This window comes from Chionomys nivalis, chromosome 10, assembly GCF_950005125.1.
Source record: "Chionomys nivalis chromosome 10, mChiNiv1.1, whole genome shotgun sequence".
Taxonomy (NCBI): Eukaryota; Metazoa; Chordata; class Mammalia; order Rodentia; family Cricetidae; genus Chionomys; species Chionomys nivalis.
The window spans coordinates 61,406,226-61,412,572 of NC_080095.1; the positions used below are offsets into that span (position 1 = coordinate 61,406,226).

At 37.6% G+C, this 6,347-nt stretch overlaps 1 pseudogene; it reads left to right on the forward strand.

The window, feature by feature from the left end:
- The first annotated feature begins 970 nt into the window (after positions 1-970).
- On the forward strand, positions 971-1,070 carry LOC130883282 (U6 spliceosomal RNA; annotated as a pseudogene).
- Positions 1,071-6,347: the final 5,277 nt, after the last annotated feature.

Below are 6,347 nucleotides of genomic sequence, written 5' to 3' on the forward strand. Positions count from 1 at the left end.
TGGAAAACATTTCTTCCACAAAGGGAATGTAAAATTTTATGCTGAAAATTAAATTATACTTTCTTTTTCTCTACAGAACTTTAGTACTAAATTAGTTATTTGAATTATTGATTTAAGTGGTCACACTTTTCTAATAATTATTGTCAAGTATTCCTTACATGTAAGGTCATTTTGATACAGCAAAGATGTAAAGTTTATGCAAGAAACATTAATACCCAAACTGTACATAAATGGAAGAAAACTCCCAAGCATTTCCACATGACTGCATGGCTTGCCGTCTTGTTAGACACTATTCCACAGATGACTCTTAAGACTCAAGAGCACTCAGCCCTGTGGTAATCTCTTTGTGGTATATATTTCAGACCTGGAAAATGAGCAGAAATGCTTGCATGCTGGTCAGAGAAAAACAAGTTAATAACAAAACATTCACAATGGAGAAATGGCAGACATTTATGCATCGGGCATTTTTATCGACATGTTTTTCTGACAGCTCAAATCTAGTATTTTCTACCTAAAAATCAGATACATAAAAATCCCAAGTTTACTTATAAACAAAATGTCAGTTTACTAATAAGAAAAGATATTAAAATGTCAAAATAATTCTTCTAACATCTGAATTCTGCCTTCCTTGAGGTTGGGAGTAGCACTTCTGAATGTCTGTATGAGAAACCCAGGCACAACACAAAATTCCCTGTTTCAACTGAGAATTATGTATAAAAAAGTCTTGCCAAACCGTCTTACTCTGAACTTGTAACAAGTAAAATTGTGAATCTTCCTCAGAGTCCCAAGGCTTCGTTTTGCACGGTCATGGAGATGGAATTCTAAGCCAGATGTTTGGCTCACTATTATAATCTCAGCACAGCACTTAAGAGACTGAGACAGGAGGGTTATTGAGAATTCAAAACCAGCCTGGATTACAGTAAGACCTTGTCTCAAAAAACAGAAGGGAGTGGTATAAGAATTCCAAGGAGTGCTCATTTCAGCAGCACATATACTAAAGTTGGACCGATACAGAGGAAATTAGAAAGGCCCCTTCACACAGTACACTTATAGAAATTCTCAAAAATGTGTGTGCATGCATATGTGTACATGCAAATGTGTTTAGCATAAATGCCTGGCAAAATGGTACAATTCTACAACCCCAGCCCTTCAGGGTTGTAGGCAGATGCACCAAGAGTTAAAAGATACATACTGGGTTGGAAAAAAGCCTGGGCTGTATAGAATCCTGCTTTAAAAAACAAAAACAGCAAAGCAAGACATCAAAGTAGAAGAGCAACTATTTAAGAAGAAAAATAGGTGAGGATGAGGAGACAAGAGAGGAAAATGAGGGGCAAATAAGGTCAATGTGCATTAAATACTTAGGAAAATGTCATAACAAACCCCAACATTTTGAACAATAAATATATGATCATTAAAATGTTTTATTAAAAAGCAAAGTAAAGGTCTTACATGGAAGAAAGAAGAAGAGGAGGAGGAAGAAGAGGAGGAGGAGAAGGGTGACACAGGACATGTCCCAGAGACTGTCTTACAAGGTGGAATAATTACATCATACATGGTGGAGCCTCCCTACTTTGCTACTGTCGATGTTTGGCTTGCCCACCTATTGTGCTCATTTCCTTCCTTGGAGCTCCACAGCCCTTTGGAACAGGGAGCCAGGTTTCTATGGGTTTGTAATCAAACCTATAGTTGCTGTTTGATTGAATTGTTCAATAAATGTAGATATATTCTTCAGATAAATATCATAGACTGTGAAAATATGTCCCTTAGAGAACACACTTGCCCTCAACCTTAGAAAGACTGTGATAAGTAGATACATTGTTACACTGAGGTAAGCAAATATAAAATAATAACAACAATGCCAGCCAGCATCCAGGAAAAGTTGCCATTTATGCATCAGTTAAGCAGCATAGATAGGGCACAGACAGGTTCCCCCACACTGTGTTAGAGTAGATCATCAGCATCTGCGCACTGGAGCAGGATCACTAACGAGACCAATACAAACATGAGAAACAATGATTCAGCACTGGGGCTCTATAGAGAAGCACAGTTTACAATGAAATCTATTCTGCTGAGGAATGAGCTTCAGGAGGAAGCTGATCTGCTTTAGAATATATGAAAGGTATATTCTGTACTAAAACAAAAAATAATGCACTATAAAGACCACCATATAACATAAATGCTGTGTATTCAGTCATTAATGGCCTACTTATTTAGTTAATAAATACCTATTGGAACTATCCCATGCTGACAAGCATTGCTTTTAGAACACAAAATTTCACAGTAATCCCCTCTTTTCAAAAGTCATGGTGTAGAAAAATGTAATGGAGTTCAGAGAGCTGTGGATTAAAGTCACCAATAATAAGGATAAAAGGAAATGAAAGTAACAAAGAAAAGAAGCAAAAGCAAAATGGAACAAAGGACATAAATAAAATGTAGAACTGAAAGCTTCAGCGATCTTAAGGCACAGGACTGAATTCCTACGGCTCTAAAATAACAGGCAGAGATGGGTTGGGGGCTCTTCTCTTCACTTCCTCCTATCACGGCTGTTAATTCTCCACAGAGAACCTGGGCAAATGTAATCCACAGTTCCTTTTGATGGCCAATATAATTTCTAGCAGTCCAGTCAAAACACAATAAGAAATTCACCTAGGAGGGAAATCACCATTTTGTCATGAAGAGATTTTACTTTTTCCTATAAAGTATCATAACAAAATGAATTGAGGAAGATCTTGTGGCTACCGAGAGAACGTAATCCACTTAAGCTTAAATGCACAAGTGGTAAACTTCTATTCTAATTTCTTAAGAGGCTTTTCTGTTTCTTTACATCAGTAAAGCGCGTTCTGTAAATTTCACAATCTATATAGTCAGCAAACAGAGTCATTAAAGTCTAACAAAGCGCGAGGAAACTGCATGCTGATTACTACAGCTAAGCCTCGTAAAGGACTTAACTCAACGTGGCCACTTTCAACATCTTTCATATGTGTGTGTGTGTTGTTTGTTTGCTTGTTCTGCTGTGTGAGTATGTGTTGTGTGCACACAAATGTGTAAATATGTGAGCGGAGGCTGGAGAATCACGTCGAGTATAATGTAGACTTCTCCGTCACTCTTCACCTTATTCGCTCGAAACAAGAATCTCTCACTCAACCTGAAGCCCCCCATTTGAGCAAGGTTGGCTGAGCAGAGAACTCCAAGGATCCCACACACACCTAACACTAGGTGGACAGGCACATGTAGTCACAGATGTATAATCTCTCACAGAGTTACTGGGGGTTCAACCCAGATCTTCGTGCTCCTACGGCAAATTCTCTCACCCACCACGGCATCTCCCCAGCCCCTCAATATCACTTGAAGCAGAACTCATTCTGTCTTACAAGAAACTACAAAGAGTTTTGTTGGTGGCTGGAGTATTTTTTTGTTTTGTTTTTGTTTGTTTTGTTTTTTTATTTTTTGAGCCCCTCCCCCCCCCAGTTCCCAAATAGATACATGGAGATTTATTCTTACTTATGAATGCCCAGCTTTAGCTTGGCTTGTTTCTGGCAAGCTTTTCTAACTTAAATTATCCCATTTCTCTTCAACTATGTTTTGCCTCTTGGCTATTTACCTTTCTTTGTTCTGTGTGTCTTTCTTTCCTTCTTACTCCATAGCTGGCTGTGTAGCTAGGTGACTGACCCCTGGCATCCCCCTCTCTTTCTTAACCTGATCCTCCCTCCTCTTGTCTAGATTTCTCCTATTTATTCTCTCTGCCTGGCAGCCCTGCCTATCCCTCACTCCTGCCTAGTTATTGGCCATTCAGCTCTTTATTAGACCAATCAGGTGTTTTAGACAGGCAAAGTATCACAGCTCCACAGAGTTAAACAAATACAACATAAAAAAAAAAATGCAACACATCTTTGCATCATTAAACAAATATTCCACAGCACAAATGAATGTAGCACATCTTAAACTAATATTCCACATCAGGTGACACTGTTTAGGTGGGTTTATTAGGTGTGGAGGAAGTATATCGCAGAGGTGGGAGGATTTCAGATTTCAAAAGCTTCTATCAATTCCCAGTGCTATCTCTGCCTCCCGCTTGCAACTTCAAGGTGTGAGCTCTAAGCTTGCTGCTCCAGTCACCATGCCTGCCTGCTGTTGACAGAGGTTTCTGTCCTGCCCTGTCTCACAGCTGTTTAGAAACACACAGAGGCCTGTATTAATTATAAACTGGTTGGCCTTATTAGCTCAGGCTTCTTATTAACTCTTTTTTTTTCTTTTTTTCTTCTTTTTTTTTCTTTTTTTTTTCTTATTTACGCTTATGTATTACATTAACTCATAATTCTCGCCTGTGTTAGCCTCACGGTTTGGTACCTTTTATCAGTGAGGCATTCTCATCTTATTTCCTCTTGCTTTGGGTGACGACTGCAGACTGAGCCTTTCCTCTTCCCAGAATTCTTCTGTTCTTGTTGCCCCATCTATACTTCCTGCCTGGCTACTGGCGAATCAGAATTTTATTAAACCAGCACAAGTAACAAATTTTTGCAAGGTACAAGACCATTGCCCTACATCAGCCTGCTGCCATGCTTCCCTGTTGAGATACTGATAGGCTCTTATCATCATTCTGTAACTATAAGCCCAAATAAAGTCTTCCTTTTATAAATTGCCTTGGTCATGGTGTTTTATCACACCAACAGAAAGGGAGTTAAGCTAAGCATGCCAGTAACAGAGGAAGATCTATCAGCTTGTATATAGAGTCTGTAATGAAATTCTATCTAGTGGGCATTTCCTTAAAACTCACCAAATCAAAGTGCTACTTGGAATGGTAGGCATGTCTCTTTCCAACAGAGTATATCAGTCAGTGAATGGAAAACACACTGTGAAGAAGACTAACACCACATAGAATGTTTAAATCCACCAGACAGTCCATGTTGGAAATGCTCCCAGCTGAAGAGGTTCCGTCAGTGCCATCCCTTTTTTGAGTTCTAAACGTGCTTGTCTTAATTTTATCTTGAGTTACCAAGTCTCCCTATCACAATTTCTAGATACCCAGAAATAGCAGTGAGCTTATTTGAACATGTCAAACATACTTCATGGAATAACAATGAGAAGTAAGAAAAGAAAGAAAATGCCCCCTTAACAATAGAAACTGATTTGATATTTTTATAATGAATTGTTCTACATGTATGAAGAAACTTAACAGCCAGAAATTAGTAGATTCAACTTGGCTGTAATTGAATCAGCTTACAATTTACTGGGAGAAAAATGAGATGATAAGAGAGGAAAGGAAAGCAAACTCAAATTAGAAAGGCCTTGACCCTTCAATAATAGGTGAAATCAGTATCTAAATTCACTTAAACACATTTCTAACATGTGGTCTAATAGAGACAAGTTCCAAAAACAATATATATCATGCTAGAAGAAAGATCCCCATTGATGAACGTTGAAAGCTCATTGAGTAACAATGAGTTCTCATTATTGCTTCCTGGTAAAAATACATTCTAAAAGTATAGTTTCTCCTTCAATTAATTAATTCTCCAATCACTTATTACAGTGTAGCATCTTGTAAAGAAGGCTCACAGTTTAGTGAAATGATGAGTTCCTCATTCACTTCCACAAGCAGAGAACTGCGTATACACTTTTAAATAATAAGCGACACCATTCTTATACCCATGTAATTACATCTACTCAATTATGAAACTATGAAACTACAGAGCAAAGTGGCCTGGAAGTTCTATTTCTTCAGAAGAAATTCAATGCAACTTCTGTTACCTCTGTATCTTTACCTTGTTTGTGCAGTATTATTTTGACTCTCTCATTCAGCAGACTTCCATTACCACCCTCCCCTCTAGTTTGCTTTCTTCTCACTCTTATCCATTTTTATATCAAGCATAGATTCCAGAAGGCACCACTTACATGATAGAGTGAAGCAATAAATACTCTTCCTTGTGACTCCATAGGGCACTGCTCTCGTGCTTCAGAAACAGAATACGAGAGTATGAGACTGATGTCAGTGTTGATTTACCAAGTAAAACATTCAGTGTTTAAGCTTTAGTAAAGTGTTGGGAATTACTGTTTTATATAATCTTATTTTTTTAATGACCCACATAGCAAGAACTGTTTTATATAATCTTATAGACATATTTAGACTTGCAATAAAAACTTGAAATTGGTGTGTCTTTTTTAAAAGCTTAGGAAGGTTATGGCTGAATTATTTAAACATATAAATAAATATTTTGAGTTTTGTTTTCATGCTAACCCCTGATTTGTGATCTATGTCATTATTTCAAAAGCTGTTTAAACAACTGAGAGTCAAAATGTGTCTAATAATGACATGAAGGCTAAAACATCAAAATTATTTACACTTTAAGAAT